A 17,086-nucleotide genomic window follows, 5' to 3' on the forward strand; every position below is an offset into this window, starting at 1 on the left:
ATAATTTAATTGTTAATACTGATGCCTCGGATAAATATTGGGCAGCTATATTAAAAATAGATTTAAATGAAATATGCAGATATTCAAGTGGAACTTTTAACCAAGCAGAAATAAATTATACTACCCATGAGAAAGAATTGTTAGCAATTATTAGAGGAATAAAAAAGTTTTCATTATTTCTTTTATCTAAAAAATTCATTGTTGAAATTGATAATTCTCAAGTTGCAGGTCTTATTAGAAACTATGGAACCTCAATAAGTTACCTATGGAACCTCAATATAGAAGACTACACAGATGGCAAGCATATTTATCATTTTACAATTTTGATATTATTCATATTAAAGGAATAAATAACTATCTTGTAGATTTTTTGAGCAGGAATATTGAATTCGGAGATGGATAATATCAAAAAATACATTAATAGACGTCAACAGACGAATGAAATTCCTCATGGAAGAATCTGAAGATATGAAAATTGGAATTGAGGAAATGGCAGAAACTATCCAACAAAATGTCAAATTGTTAGTGGAAATCTCTAATTCTCATTCCAAATATACCAAAGAATTGAATGACAGAATTATTGATATTACTTCACAATTTGAGTCATTAGATACCAAACAGGAAATGCCAATTGATACAATCTCAAAAATACAAATAGGTACACAGCCAGGAAGCAGCAGTGGACCCAGCAATATCAAACGAGACATAGTAAGTCCCCCGAAGGTGACTATAAAAAATAGTGATGAACATACAAGAGTTATAAGAATCAAAACTGATGAAGATGATGATACTCCTTTATCATCAAAAGAAGAAGAATATAGATCATTTGCCAAGATTGTTTATGAATTGGAAGAAAATGAATCTTATTTTATTGCATCAGGAGATCATGTTTATCCCAGATTAATAATTACCAAAGATGCAAACCCTTTCATGGTCAAAATGGCAGCAGATTATGGATTTCTGGATTTAATCTATCCAGGAAAAGATTTAAAAGAAATTGAAAAATTTGATGATATATTCAGGGCAGAAGTTTCAAAATTTGCTCAAGGGAGATCGATTTATATCAAATTTTATTCAATAAGTCCCGAAGTTGATGGAAGGATATACTATCCTGCTGAACATATTATTACAATTGGATATGTTGGCCGAGATTTCCAGATTGAAGTTGGACGAAATAATAAACCATTGCCTAAAATCAATAAATCATGGATAAAATCTCGAAGAGTTTTGGGGATGAAAGTTCTTTACAACATCGCAAAGAACTTATATGATAAAAAATTCAGATGCTTGTGCCAATATGAAGGATGGACACTCCTTACAAATAATGGAAAAGAAAAATCTACCATTTTGAAAGAATATATCCAGAAATTTGATACCCATCAAATTAATGGAAGTCCAACAACAATTCAAGAATCATGCAGATTGAGGGAGTGCCCCACATGTAGACAAAATTGAGAGATTGATGGATGGAAAATAACCTACCACTACCAAAGCATCTGGCCAGCTGCGTATGAAGACAAAGATGGAAAAGCAATAATAGAAAAGCATCTAGCCAGCTGCATATGAAGCCAAAGATAACAAGGCAATAATAGAAGAAAAGATGCCACTTTGATGAAAGAGCAAAAAATGCATGTGAAGATGTAGACCCCAGGAGGAAAAGAATAGAGAGGCATGTGAGCCTTTTTCAAAGTTCTGATGTATACAATGATGTAATAGACCAATAATAGTAAGGTTGAGTCATGTATAAATAGAGGTCTTTGAGGAAAGAATGGATCATCTCGAGTTAGAAACCATTCTCTTTCCTTAAGCTCTTTTCAAAACCAGTTTTTCTGGAAACCCCTTGTATACAATAGAAACCTTATATAAATCATTATAGAAATAAAATTTCAATCCTTTGATATCAGAAAAATATGAGTTTCTAAACTTCCTATCCCATAGATTCTTGATAGATTGAAGAAGATAATTTCTTTCTTACTTTAACAAAGAAAGAATTTTCTTTATTTAAGATCTTTACTCGTAATTCTAAGAAAAGATACAGTGAGGGTAGAAGCTGAAATAGCAGAATTTTCATGAGGCAAGAGGTCGTTTGAGGGAGCAGTTTGCAGATTCAGAGCCTGAAGGTCACTCGGTTCTAAGAATACAGATTTAAGATCAAAAGTAAGGTAAAATTATTGTCTTTGTTAAATTTAGAAAGAATTCTTCTAATATCTTGAAAGAATCGTAGGGATTATTACTTTTCATGTTTGCCAAAAACTCATATAACATGTTATTATTATTCATAAAGCTTGCAATGAATTATCTGAATAATGCCAGGTTATACAATTAAAGGATTAGATAATCTGTTAGAAAAATTATTGGAAAAAATAAGAAATATTTTTTCTCAACTAGAGATTATGGATATTTCATCTAAAGAATATGATAATCTTAGTAAATTACATGACAATTATATTACAAATTATGCTAATTTATTAGATCAAAGGATGTAATTATATATTAAAACTCGAAATGAGAGAAATAGAGGAATTTAGAACTATCCCAATAAATTAAGGATATCTTGTGCAAAATATGACAAATCCTTTCATTAAGGGTATTATAGACATTTTACCAAAAATGAATAGTAGTAGGCCATTTATAAAAATCTCCCTACTTCATTGTGAAGGGTAAACCCTACCTTAATTGAATATGAAAACAACAAAACGACATACTATTCACAATTAAAGAAAAAAAAACATAGGACTCAACAAATTCAATCAAAAAATTGACAAGAATGTGCTAATGAAATTTGTGCTTACAAATATGGCTTTAGGGAAAGGAGGATTGATGTCATGCCCAATAATCGAAGTGGTGGATAACGAAAATTAAACCGAAATCAGAACCAACAAAAAAGCTGCAATATAATTTAGCAACCTTAATCTCATAGCCATATGTGAATTTTATAGCAAAAAATAAAAGAAATCAAGCGCTTTTATTATTATCCAATCCTCCTCTTTCTACAAAGTTGTAAGAGAATTAGGTGGCGGCAGGCTAAACTTGCCAATGAAGGGAGCATTTTCCAGCAATTTAGGCGGCGGTGGATGGTAGTTTGAGTATGGACCGCCGGTGGCTCCAATAAAGAGGAATGGTGATGTTTTTCTTCTTTTTTGTTTTTTAACTTTTGATTTTTAAGTATATATATTTGTGACTAATTTGTAATTTTTCCAAAATTTGGGGTTATACTTGCAATTAGTTCATTATTTTTCTTTTCTTTTCTTCTTGTTTTATTTGAATATGAGGTAAAATCGTCTTTTTATTAGAAAAATGGATGAAAATGACCTTTTGCGCAATGAAAGATAAAAATAGAAGTGAAAATGCTTAAAAATAAAAGGTATGGACGTTTTGCATAATAACATTGTAAGATAGTGACGTATTGTGCTATTTACCCTAATTGGAAATATCGACCGAATTCACATGTCATGTTACAAGTTTTGAGCAAAAATGGCTGAATGATTTCAAAATAACGTAATTAACTCTTTTGGTCGTCCATAGGAATACCATTCTTGGTGATTCTTAAGAGCTCCTCAATGTAGATGTGAACTCAAAAATTAATAGACACCCTCATAATACACACACACAGAGCAAAACCCCCCCTTCCACAGGTAGGGTTGGGCAAAACCCAAGCGAACTCACGAAAATCGCCCGACCCGACTCAAACTGGTCGGTTTTTGGTATTTTTAGGTGGGTTTTGGGTTACGGGCTATGTTGTTGGGTCGGGTTATGGATTAACCAATGAATCCCAAAATAACCCAAACCGACCCAACCCAACCCGCCAACATTTAAAAGTGAAAAAGAAAAAGGAAATAAATGAAAAGAAACCCTACTTCTCGCTTCAGTTCTCACTTCTCACGCAGTCACTTTCCCACAAGACAAGAACTCAAGAAGCCCTAATATCTCAGTCTCTCTCTCGTCATTTTCTCTCAATTCCCAACGGCGAACTCCATTTTTCAGTGAGCAAGGTCGTCGAACATCACACTCCAGTCTCTAGTAGTAGTCTGTCTGGTAGGTAGAGTATGTATATTTCATTTTCCTTATTTTCTATTCGCGAATTGAGGATTTGGGACCAATTTCTGTCATTTTTATGGATACGAAATTGAATAATTAGCCAGGTGTATTCAAAAGTGAAGTCGAAATCTTCTTCCACGCCTCTTTAGTTTGATTAGATATTGTTGCAAAATCCTCTAATTCTACTATAGAAGAATTTGTTGTAACCATTAATTTAGTATTAGATGGGCAAAGCCAAAAGGGGTCCAAAAAATTGGGCTTAGATATAGATGGATTTATTATATTACTGAATTGAAGATTTGGGACCAAGATTTGAGTGCAATTCAGCTTAGACAGATTTTTATTTTCTTCTAATTAAATTATTTTAAATGGTCTAATAAAGTTTCAAACAAAACAACTTTGTAATTTGACTTCGCTCCAAACCCATGGTTTTAGCGACCCTTTGAACAAATAGCTAACAATATTATTATATCTGTCTTAATAGATTTTTATATTTGTTGTATTGCATTGTTATTTTTATTAAATACATCTATTTGGTTGTTTTAGAATTTTGGTGGAATATGTTTGTAGATATGGATGATTGTGAAGTAATTGGCTCAGAATCTCCATCAAATGACATAGATTTGCAAGCAAGTCTTCCTCCACGTGCACCGTCAACATTAGGTAAACGAAAATCTAATAAATTAGCTTCATATGTTTGGGATCACTTTACACTTTTGGGATCAAGGGATGATCCAGATATTAGGTGTAAATGTAACTACTGTGGGGGTAGATTATGCTTGTGGCACTAAGAAGTGTGGTACTAGCACATTGGGCAATCATTTGACAAATCAATGTAAGAAGTATCCTGATAGATTTGTGGATAAGAAGCAAAAAAATCCTTTCTTTTAAGAACAAAAAAGAGGGTGGTGGGAGCAATCTTGTTGCTATTGGTCGAAGTAAAGAAGAGTGTAGAGTTGCATGTGCTAAGATGGTTGTATTGGATGAATTACCTTTTAGGTTTGTTGAAGGTCGGGGTTTTAAGCTCTTTTGTAGTGTAGCAGGTCCTCAATTTAAGGCTCCATCACGGAGGATTCTTGTTAGAGACATCTATCAATTGTATTTAGATGAAAAACTAAAATTGAGAGACGTCTTTTCTTTTCATCGTGAAAGGGTTTCCCTCACAACTGATACTTGGACTTTCATTCAAAATGTTAATTACATGTCTCTTACAGCACATTTTATTGATTCTGATTGGACACTTAATAAGCGTATTTTGAATTTTCGTGTTGTTCCAAATCACAAAGGAGAAACAATTGGGAAAATGATTGAGACTTGTTTGCAAAATTGGGAAATTCAGAAAGTTTTTACAATCACTGTTGATAATGCAAGCTCTAATGATGTGGCTATTGCTTATCTTAGGAGGAAGTTGATTGCTTGAGGTAATGATGGATGTGTTCTAGATGGGAGATATTTGCACTTGAGGTGTTGTGCACACATTATAAACTTGATTGTTTGTGAGGGGTTGAGGGAAGTACATGACTCCATTGCGAATATCCGCAATGTAATCAAATATGTGAAATCTTCTCCTGTTAGGTATGAAAAACTGAAGGAGTGTGCGAGAAAAGAGAAAATTGATTGCAAGTCTATTGTATTTTTGGATGTTCCAACTAGGTGGAATTCTACCTATTTGATGTTGGAAACTGCATTGAAATTTGAGAAAGCTTTTGATAGGTTAGAAGAAGAGGATGCTCAATATTTGCATTACTTTCGAGAAGACAATGGTGGTAAAAAGAGAGGTGGACCTCCTTCAAATTTAAATTGGAAAAATGGATCTATGTTTGTCAAGTTTCTTAAAAAAAAAATTTGATGTGACTTTGACTTTTAGTTATTCATTGCCTGTTAGTGCTTGTGATTATCTTCATGAAATTTGTAATCTTGTATTCGAATTGGATGAATGGAGATTGAGTGGTAATTTTTTATTGGGTGAAATGGCGACTAACATGAAGAAGAAGTTCGAGAAGTATTGGGATAAAATGGAAAATATGAATCGGTTGTTGCTTTTTGCTACTATCCTTGATTCAAGATATAAAATGGATTATGTTGAATACTGTTTTAGTGATCTATAAATGGATGGGGAAGTTGTTAGTAATATGATGAAATCTTTGAAAGAAAATTTCATGGATATTTATGAGTGGTATGTGGCATATATGAAGGTGTTCATGGAAGTAGTCAAGTATCAACTAATGAATCTTTGAGTTCTTTCAGTACAAATAAAGACAGTTCTTCTTCTATGAGTGGTGCTCATCTTTCTAGATTTTTGAAAAAACAAGTTGTAAAAGAATGTGCTGAAATAAAAAATGATGTGGAAAGATACTTGATGCTCGTGAAAGCATAGAGAACAAGGACTTTGATGTTCTCGATTGGTGGAAGCTTAACAAAAGTAAGTACGGTGTCTTGTCTAATCTTGCTAAGGATGTGTTGGCAATTCAAGTTACAACTGTTGCTTTAGAAAGTGCTTTTAGCATCGGAGGAAGGATCCTTGATCCTTTTCGTAGTTCATTAAGTCCTAAAATGGTGGAAGTCTTGGTATGCACACAAAATTGGTTGAAAGCTTCTCCACAGTTAGATGGTTTCCACATGGAAGATGTTGAGCATTACAACCAGTTAGATGAAGGTAATATGTATTTTTTTCATAAATTTTGTTATTTTGACTTTATTTCTTTGTATTTTGTTGTCAACTTAATCAATTTTTATTATTTTTTATTTTTTTATATATATTTTTTAAGAATTGAAATCAATGAATTCAAAATTGAATGAAGATGATCAAGGGCACAAGAATTAATTTGTTTGATGTCTAGTTTTTGTTTGTGCCAAGTGCCAATAGTTATTGGACGATTATTTTGTTTGTGTCAAGTGCCAATGGTTATTTGATGGCTGGTTTTTGTTTTGTGGCACAAGAATTAATTTGTTTTGAAGGCTGGTTTTTTCTCAACAGATTTTTGTTTGTACCAATTTTTTTGCCCCGTTACAATTAGATATGTAATTGTTATTGGATAGTTATTTAATGTATATTTGGTGGATTATACTATTATATGTTTTAAGTTTATTGATGTTTGAAGACTATATAAATATTGCTTTAAATTTAGTATTTTGACGACTTTAATATTTGTTGATAGGTTATCCCAACATGACATCCAACCCGACCGACATTTGGTTGGGTTAGGTTGGGTTTCAATCTTTATATGGATTGGGCAGAGTTGGACATTAATAAAATCAACCACATTGGGTTGGGATAAAAATCGACCCGACCCAACCCAACCCAACCCATGCCCACTCCTACACACAGGTTTAGAACATAGGACAGTGATCAAAAGAATGTTTTTTAAGCTTAAAGGTTATGAAATAGGAAAAATCTGGTTGTATAGAATATTTTTCACAGAATTCCACCAGAATAGAGACAAGTGTGTGTGCCTCATGCTGTATAAAAATGTCAAAAATGTGTGTGGACCCCAGAACTGTGAGTTGTCTGTATATATTCTGTCAAAATTCTTTCTGTATGTGTAAAAGCATTCTATGAAATATCATTAGTTTTCTTTGATTTCAAGAATGCCAAAAGGAAAATGATGCATTAGTGACAATATTAGAACAAAATGAAATGCTTTCTTCGCAAAAAGTAAAAAAGTAAAATTAAATGGAGCAACAGCCCTCTTGAGAAATATATGCAAGCGCTGCTCAAACAAACCCGTCATTTAATGAACTTTTTTACATTGCTTGCATTGATTATCGATTAAGTTGATTGAATTCTTATTTTATTCACATGGTGGATGGGGAAAATATATTGTTGCGGTATTGTTGCATTGTAGTATTGTATTTTGTATTGGTGTACTTTTTTCCCCATAATATTAATATATTGCTTTTTCCCATTTCAATCACTAACTCTCCATTTGAAGCTTGCTCAAATAAACCCGTCATTTAATGAACTTTTTGAACGTTTCCATTTACATTTGTTATGATCATATTGTTTATGAGATGATAAGAAAATATTTGCCTAAATTGTTCAAATGAGAATCAAGCGGTTCATTTAACGAACTTTTAGACTGTTTCCAATAAATGAAAGAAAAGATGTGTACCAAAGATAGAGCAATGATTATAAATATATTTGCCAACCAGAAGGAATCACCAGGGACTGAAACACATTGATGAAATGCCATCATGGCCCGAACCTTCCATTTGAGTCTTTGTTTCGAAACTTTTAGACCGTTTCCAATAAATGAAAGAAAAAAAAAGTGTACTAAAGATAGAGCAATGACTATAAATATATTTATCAACCAGAAGGAATCACCACGGACTGAAACACATTGATGAAATGCCATCATGGCCGGAACCTTCAATTCGAGTCTTTTAGTTATGAATTGATTGAAATATAATGACAATAATTAAAAAAACCCAATAAGAACACCTACATTTATGTGGAAACCCAAAATGAAAAAAATCACAAATAGAAGAGGAGAATTTCATTATAATCAATGGCAATTGTGTTTACAACAATACTTAATACCCTCAACTAAAATCTAAAACTCTCAAGATGTTGTGTGAATTGTTCTGAAAACAATACAAGTCGTGAGTTATGTATATAAACTTTAGAACCAAGTTGTAGATGAATGAGAGTTCAAGAAATACGTCAAAACGTGAAACTGCCCTACGACGAATAATCTTGTTGCTCGAGTAACAACTCTCTAGAGAAATATAAGCAAGCACTGCTCGAGCGGCCAGCCAATGGCAGGCTAACGAAAATGCGATGACTTTTCTTTTCAATCTTCTTTTCAATCTATAATTTTGATCCCTTCAAGCTCATTTCAACCAAAACTTCAATACCCACTAAAATTTGGGTCAAACTACAACAAATCTTCTTTTTGAACCAAATTTCAAAGTACATCTCTAAAGTAAACATTATTAATTCTCTTTCAAACAAGTCTCAATGGGTTAACTCAATAATAAACATCAACTAGTTCAAACAATACTTAGCAATGAGAAATGGTTTTGTTAACATATCAGCAGCATTATTTTTTGTATCAACCTTACTCACTACAATATCATCACGACCAATCGCTTCAAGTACAAAATGGTACCTCACGTCAATATGCTTGTCCTCTCGTAAAATATCTGATTCTTAGTAAGAAAGATAGCACTCTCACTATCAAAATACGCTCTAAAATTTGTAAGTCATTACTGATTTCACCAATCAATCCCCTCAACCATATAGCCTCCTTACACGCCTCTGTAATTGCCATGTACTTTGCTTCTATTGTAGACAATGCTACTGTATTTCGGAAAGTAACTTTCCAACTGATAGCACAGCTTCCAAAGGTAAACACATATACTGTAAGTGATCTCCTCTTATCAAAATCTCCAACATTATCTGAATCCATATATCTAATGACTCCATCTGATATTTACCAAAATGCAAGTATGCCTTAGTAAAGCTCCTTAAGTATTTGAATATCCACTGCACTACTTTCCAGTGTTCTTTGCCATGATTTGCCATATGCCTATTAATTGCACTAACTGCATATGCAAAATTTGGTCTTATACAAACTATACCATACATAAGCGAATCAACTGAACTGAAATAAAGAACCTAAGATATATAATCAGTGCCTTCATCTAACTGAGGACACAAGTTAGATGATAATTTAAAGTAGACAACCAAGGGAGTACTAACAGTTTTTTCATTTAGCATATTGAATCTATGATGCATCTTCTCAATGTACCTCTTCTGATTCAAATACAATCTACATGCATTCTTATCCTTCAAGATCTCCATACCATGAATCTTCTTTGTTGCACCCAAGTCTTTCATCCCAAACTCATGACAAAACTGAGCTTTCACCTTTCGGACCTCTGATTTAATGGACTGTTATAAGCATATCATCAACATATAATAATAAATGTGTAATTTATCTACCAACCTCCTTTCTAAAGTACACACAACTATTATAAATGCTTTTAATGCAATTATGAGTAGTCATGAATGAATTAAACATTTTATACCAATGCGCCGGTGATTGCTTCTGTCTATACAGTGACTTATTCAACAAGCACGCATAGTCTTCCTTTTCCAGAAACTATGAAAACCCTCTGCTTGTTGCATATAAATGCTCTCTTCAAGTTTTTCAAGTAAGAATGATATCTTGACATCCATCTACTTAAACTCTAAATCATTCTTAGCCATAACTTCAAGTAAAGCCTGGATTGAATTCTTTACAAGAAGTGAGAATACATCTGTGTAATCAACACATGTAATCTGACTGTAGCCCTTTGCTACCAATCTGGCCTTATACCTTGCATCTTCAATCATTGATGTCCCTTCTTTTCTTTTGAACACGCACTTGCACCAAACAACCTTTTTATCTTTAGATAACTTTAACAAATTCGAAGTACTATTTTTATTCAATGACTCAATCTTCTCCTACATAGCAATCAACCATTTGCTAGAATCACTGTAACTGACTATCTCTGAATATATGGCAAGTTCCTCTGTAGAATCGATACTGTTAGCCACACTCAATGTATAAACTACCAAGTCTGCCTTTTAATACTTCTGTGGAGGTTTAATCTGTCTGCGAAGCCTATCCTTATCAATCGAATATTGTGGTGCTGCTAGTGGTGTAGGCATAGTATTACCGTCTGTCAACTCTGAACTAAACTAATCTAAAGTAGACTGTTTTGAAGCCTTTGATTATCATCCTAAACCAATTTTCAACTTTACTTGAGTTGAATAATTTTGTTTCTCAATTTTACCAAAATTTTCCCATGTTAGCAAATACTACATTTTTACTGACCACCATATTTCCTGTCTCAAAGCACCACAAGTTATATCTATTTGAACTCGATTTATACCCAAAAAATATATTTTCTAGACCTAGGCTCTAACTTTCCATTTTCCATATGACCATAAGCATGACACCCAAAAATATCCAAATTAGAATAACAAGAAGGTTTTCCAAAACATACATTTTCTTGTATTTTTGTCTTAATGGCAACTAAAGGTGGGCGATTAATTAGAAAACAAGCTGTAGTAACAGCTTCAACCCAAAATTTTTTAGGCAATATAGAATTTAAAAGCATACAATGAACATTTTTTATCAATGTTTTATTCTTGTATTCTGTCACACCATTTTGTTGCTGAGTTTAATGCACTGTCAAGTGTCTCAAGATGCCCTCAACCCTGCAAAAGTTATTGAATTCACTTGAGCAAAACTCAAACTAATTATCTATGCGTAGACGTTTTACCTGCTTTTTAACCTACATTTTTATCATTATTTTTCAATCCTTGAAAGTCCCAAACACATTGGTATGCTGTTTCAAGAAGAATACCTAAACTTTCCTGGAGAAATCATTAATTACTGTCAACAAGTAATAAGCATTTTCTTTATTACGCACTCTCGTTGGTTCTCTAAGATCTGAATGGATATATTTAAGTGTTCCTTTTGTGTTGTATCTTCCTTTAGTGAATCTAAGTCGTTCTGTTTCCTAAAGACATGATGCTCATCAAGAAGTCTCATTCTACTCAATTCTACTTTGCCATCCTCACTCGAATGCCCAAGTAGCATATGCTAAGATTTTGTAATTTTCTCATCTGTCAAAGAAGAAGTAGAAATTGCTACATTCCCTATGACTCTGGAACTCTATAAACTATATAACCATGTAGAGCTTTATGTCCCTTCATGATAACAAGAGTACCTCGACTCACCTTCAAAATTACAACTTCACTAGTATATCTAGAACCCTTTAAGTCAAGTATGCTCATAGATATGATATTTTGCTTTAATTCTGGAACATGCCTTACATCTGTAAGTGTTCTAATAGCCCCATCTAACATTCTGATTTTGACTGTGCCAATTCCAACAATTTTGCTAGGGATTTTGTTTCCCATAATTACTGTATTTCTCAAAATCCCTTCATATGTTGTGAACTAGTCCCTATTTGACACATATAAAAAGTACAATCGAGTCAAAAATCCATTCCTCACAAGGTTTGGAACCCATATTAGAAATCACAAGAAACTTTCTTTTACTTTACCTATCTTCCACAACATCAGCCTACATTGTGTTCTCGTGTTGCTTTCTTTTATCAGCAGCATCAGCAGTTTTATTTCTTTTCAAAGCATAGCAATCAGTTCTAAATGCCCATTCTTCTTACAATAATGACACTTTTCTTTGCACGCCTGGATTTCGATCCGTCCCTCATATTTTTACCAAAATTCCTATCTTAGTTTTCCCATGAACCACCTGGCCTTCAGCCTGACTCTCAGATCCACTCGCAAATATACCTCATCTTCTTCTTAGACAGTAAAGTATCATAGACCTCATCATAGTGAGAGTATCCCAATCATATAGAATAGTATCTCTAAAGATCACATATGATAGCGACAACGTACACAATAACATCAACACCAAGTCCTTCTCATCATACTCCTAATATATCCAAATTAGCCGCAATTTCTTTGAAAATAGTTAAGTGATCATCAAATGGTGTACCTTCAAACATCCAATCATAAATAAGTGCTGCTACAAGTGTAACTTACTAGTCAAACTCTTTATCATACCAAGCTGTTTCAATTTCAACCACATTGCACTAGAACTTTTCTCCTTTAGAACATTTTAAAAAATTTCATTTGATAGACATAGATGAATTTGAGATTGGGCTTTCATCCAATCAACAATAAAGGAAGAAGCCTTGCTTGGCTTTCATCCTACGCTGCTTTTCATCCTGCATTCATATTGAAGGCATTTTATCAAAGCCAAGCAAGGCTTTTTTCAAATTCATCTGCATGAGAACTGCTCTTGTCTTCATTTACCATAGAGTAAATCTCATCAACAATATTTTATTTCATTGTTGTCATGCGGAATAGTTATCCTTGCTCTAATACCACTTGCTATGAATTGATCGTAAGATAATGATAATAATGAAATAAACAAAAACACAATAAGAAAACTAAGATTTATGTGGGAACCCAATATATGAATAAACCATAAGTAGATAATGAGAATTTTACTATAGTCAATAGTAATTATGTTTACAATAAAATTTCAATACTCTTAATTAAGATCTAAATCTCTGAAGATGCTGTACAAGTTCTTCTCGCAACAATATAAGTCGTGACTTATATATATAAACCCTGTTGCTCAATCGACAACTTTGCCACTCATGTGCCAGTCGAGCGACAGCTTTTGTGAGAAAATATGCAGGCGCTGCTTGAGCAGCCAACTAACGGTAGGCTAGCGAAAATACGATGACTTTTCTCCTCGGTCCATAATTTTGATCTTTTCAATACCATTTTAACAAAAACCCCAACACCCACTAGAACTTAGGTCAAATTACAATAGTTTTACGAACAAAACAATCTCTAAACATCCTTGCTAGTTGTAAATCCTCGAAATTTTCCTTTCCACCGGTCTCTACCATATCTCATCCCACTTCTTCTACTCCCACAGGCACCATGGCTCAGAATGATTATGCCATCATTTTTTTGCCTTATCGTTTGTGCAAAAGGACCCCATGGCATCCATGGGCAGCTTCACATACATCGTCCATGGTCCCTTCCATCGCTGGTAAATGTGTAGTGAAGCTCATACATTAGCTCTCTATCGAACGGAGTTGATGAGGTGTTGAGCTAGGAAAAAATGGCTGGCCGGTGAGTCATCGGGCGGGTCACAAACCCATCTGGGAGAGGTAACACTGGACCTAATGAGAAATGGAGGGAGCAAGTAAGGTGAGGTGACTTCGTACAAGCAACTACAAAGTCACTACTTGGGCCTTCCATTTTATTTGTTTTATTCTTAGCATGTTAGGCTAAGTATTTTTAGTGCTAGATTTTCAATGAACCTTGTATTATAAAACTTTAACTTTTGAATCTTGTTTTTGATATTAAAGTGCGCTTTTAGTTTTGAACAATTATGATGAGATTTACATTATCTACAATTACTTGATCACTAATTGCATGAATATTGTGACTTATTTTACCTTCGAAAGATGAAAAATAAGTTAGACATAATCATAATCGTCGTAAAGAACGATCAACGATAAAAATATACTACTGTAATTTATGTGATCTTTAAGTATTCATAAATCCTTAATGCATTCTTGTATATTTGCATCCGTCATAGAAATATAGTCGGATCGTACGTAAAGATATATTTAATCCTACTCGAAAGAGATTATTAAAAAATTTATGTATATTTATCTTAATAAATTGAATTGTGTTGTCAAATTTTAAGGTTAGGGTTAAAGGAGACTGACATAGGGGAATTCAAGATCCTAGTACATTTTTCATCAAAATCGTATTCGTTATAACTTGCATTAGTTTTAGATAAGTTAGGCCTTGCATTCATAAGTAGATTATTTGACTACAATTTAGTTATAGAAAAATCATAACTTTTCATTGTTTCGATTATTCAAATTTGAACTAGCATAGTCTCTGTAGGAACGATACTTGGAATTAAAATTCATTTTACTCTTGTTAATGAACTGTGCATTTGCATTAACAAATATTTTCGTAACAATAATTCAAAGATTCAATCTTTTTAAATAAAAAAGAAAAGATAGAAATTCTATTTGTTAGAATTCGTAAAAACTATTATGCTAGAAATATAAGTCGTGTCATGAACTTTGTTGGTTAGGTAACAAATTCTGTTAGTTTTGGTAACATTTAATAAGTGAAGGTTGTGTTTAAGTAGATAGTACTTTTGTAATGTTCGAAAATAAAAATTTATAAAATTCAATAACTATTAGTAATGCAATTAAGAGTGTTTCAGTAAAATGAAAGTTGAGATTTGCTATCCAATTTTTGCTGTCTAATTTATTGTCTATCCAATTAATTATTGACACATCATTTTAAATTAAAATGTAATCAATTTAATTTTTCACTTTAACAACTATTTAATATTGTTAAATACTTTCTATTTCTCACAAAATAATGTGTCAATAATTAATTGTGTGAATAGCAAAAAATACAAAGCAGATCTCAATTATGGTGTTATTTGTAGTCAATTCATTACAAGTTTAGGTGACAATTAACAATTCAACTATAGTGACAGGGGATGAAAAGTGCTTCAGGTACAGAGGAGATTCACAAGGGTCTGTCAGAGAAGACACAGAGATGGGGCTCGCACAATATTTTTTTAGTACAGGCCGATGGATCCGACCTGTCGCTATAGTAAGGGGTCTGTAAGACCCCTTGTGGAATAGTGCCCTGTACGCAGGGCATTGCTCATAGGAGATAATGACAATGTTTTTTCCTGGCTGATGTGGTGTTATTATTAAAAAAAAAATCCCACAAAATTGACTTATGTTAAAGGAATTAAAAAGACAGATCAGTCTGAAAATCCACACCCACGAAATCCTTCTCCCAAATTGAAATCTACACAGTACTCTCACCTGGACTTACCATCTCCGGCCTCAATTCAGCAAAAGGTGTCGCCACCTCTACGACGACAAGTACATCGATTTTTTCGCCTCTTGATGGTTCGGATTCTCCGATCATAATTAACCAAAGGTTTCACCTCTGCTCCAATTACACTTCTAGACATGGTTGCACTGCCACCCGCTTCACCATTTTCGGCCACCCGCTAAATCAGCACCACAAGTTTTTCTATCTCTCGTCATTTTTTTCGCATTTGCTTTGCACAGGTATATATGGAAATCACCCAATTTCACTGCTTTGTCAACAAAATTGCTCCAAATGCCATTTTCATATATGATTGAAATTTGAGGAACAAAAATTGTTGTAGAATTTTACCCTCTTGATATTGAAGTGAATAGAAAATAAATAAATTAAGAATGTCGTGCTTATCATGTTGCCCTTCAATCTGAAATTTATGATCTTCAATCATATTGGAGAAAGTGCTTATGTTTATATACTGCATAAGTCATATGATTAATTTCGAGGTTGCTCAGTGTTTATCTACTGTACATTTTTATTTTGTTCCGTGTGTTTGTATGAGTTGTTAAGCTCAATTTTCTTTTGTTCGAGTTGACCTAATCCGTGGTTTATTAATGTCGTAGAATGGATGGAAGGAATTATGGAATATGTTGTAGTTGTAGAGCTAAGGACCATGTTTTCCCAGAATGCCACGAAAACGTCAATGTCCAATATGCAAGCATAGATTCGAGAAGTGTTTTGTGGTGCAGAAGGAGACTAGCAATAAAAGGGAGATTATTTCTTTACTGCAGTGACAATTGTGGATTTTGGAACTGGTTTGTGAAAGAAGAATCAAGCGGTCAATCCTCTACCGGTAACTCTTCCTGAGTGAACCTTGCGATAAACGAAGGAGTATAAGATATGTCAAACATGTTTGAATCTCAAGTTTGCCTCAATGATGAAGAAGAACTACATATTTGATGACAGTGGCGATATGCAATGCAAAAGGTAGTGCGGAATGGAATGTGAAGGGAAGGGTTTGACTTGATTAATAGATAGTAATCAAATGGGTTATGACGTGGAAATTCTCACAGTTTCCAAATATTCCATGAAGAAGGAGATTTAGGCGGATAAATGTTATGTTTTATCTTGTCGTGTAATATTGTTTCTGTAAAATTTTGGATGATGTCAACAAGTTCTTCCATTAAGTCTCTGTTATTGTCTTCACTTATTCCTACTATTAGTGTAGGGGATAATTTGCTTTAATGAATATGTAAAGGCAACATAAAGTGAAGAAAATGATCAATGTTGTAGTAACAAAACATATAAACCAAGTGATGACTAGTCGTGGATGCTCAACAAACTATTAACGCTTGACAAATGAAAGAGTTCCATTTTCTGTAGAGGAAATCCAACATATTTCCATGCCGTTGGCAGCAATCTTCCTTCAGTAGACACCAATATTGCAAAAAAAATGGAGAAGACTATAAATTTGAACTTTCGTATATGCCCAAAAAATATTACAAACCAACTTATAAAAGAATATGAAAATGATTATTCGACAAAATTGATCCATTCTTCATTACCCCATGCGGTCTAAATGAAATTGACCCTCCGATCAACCTTCTATTCTTTGCCATCATT

At 33.4% G+C, this 17,086-nt stretch overlaps 1 long non-coding RNA gene across 1 annotated transcript; it reads left to right on the forward strand.

The window, feature by feature from the left end:
• Positions 1-15,334: 15,334 nt before the first annotated feature.
• LOC111407649 lies at positions 15,335-16,669 on the forward strand. Its single transcript, XR_002705148.1, has 2 exons — positions 15,335-15,711; positions 16,087-16,669. It is a non-coding gene; the product is annotated as an uncharacterized LOC111407649 (long non-coding RNA).
• The last annotated feature ends 417 nt before the right edge of the window (positions 16,670-17,086 follow it).

The sequence above is a fragment of the Olea europaea genome, chromosome 13, assembly GCF_002742605.1.
Source record: "Olea europaea var. sylvestris chromosome 13, O_europaea_v1, whole genome shotgun sequence".
NCBI classification, from domain to species: domain Eukaryota; kingdom Viridiplantae; phylum Streptophyta; class Magnoliopsida; order Lamiales; family Oleaceae; genus Olea; species Olea europaea.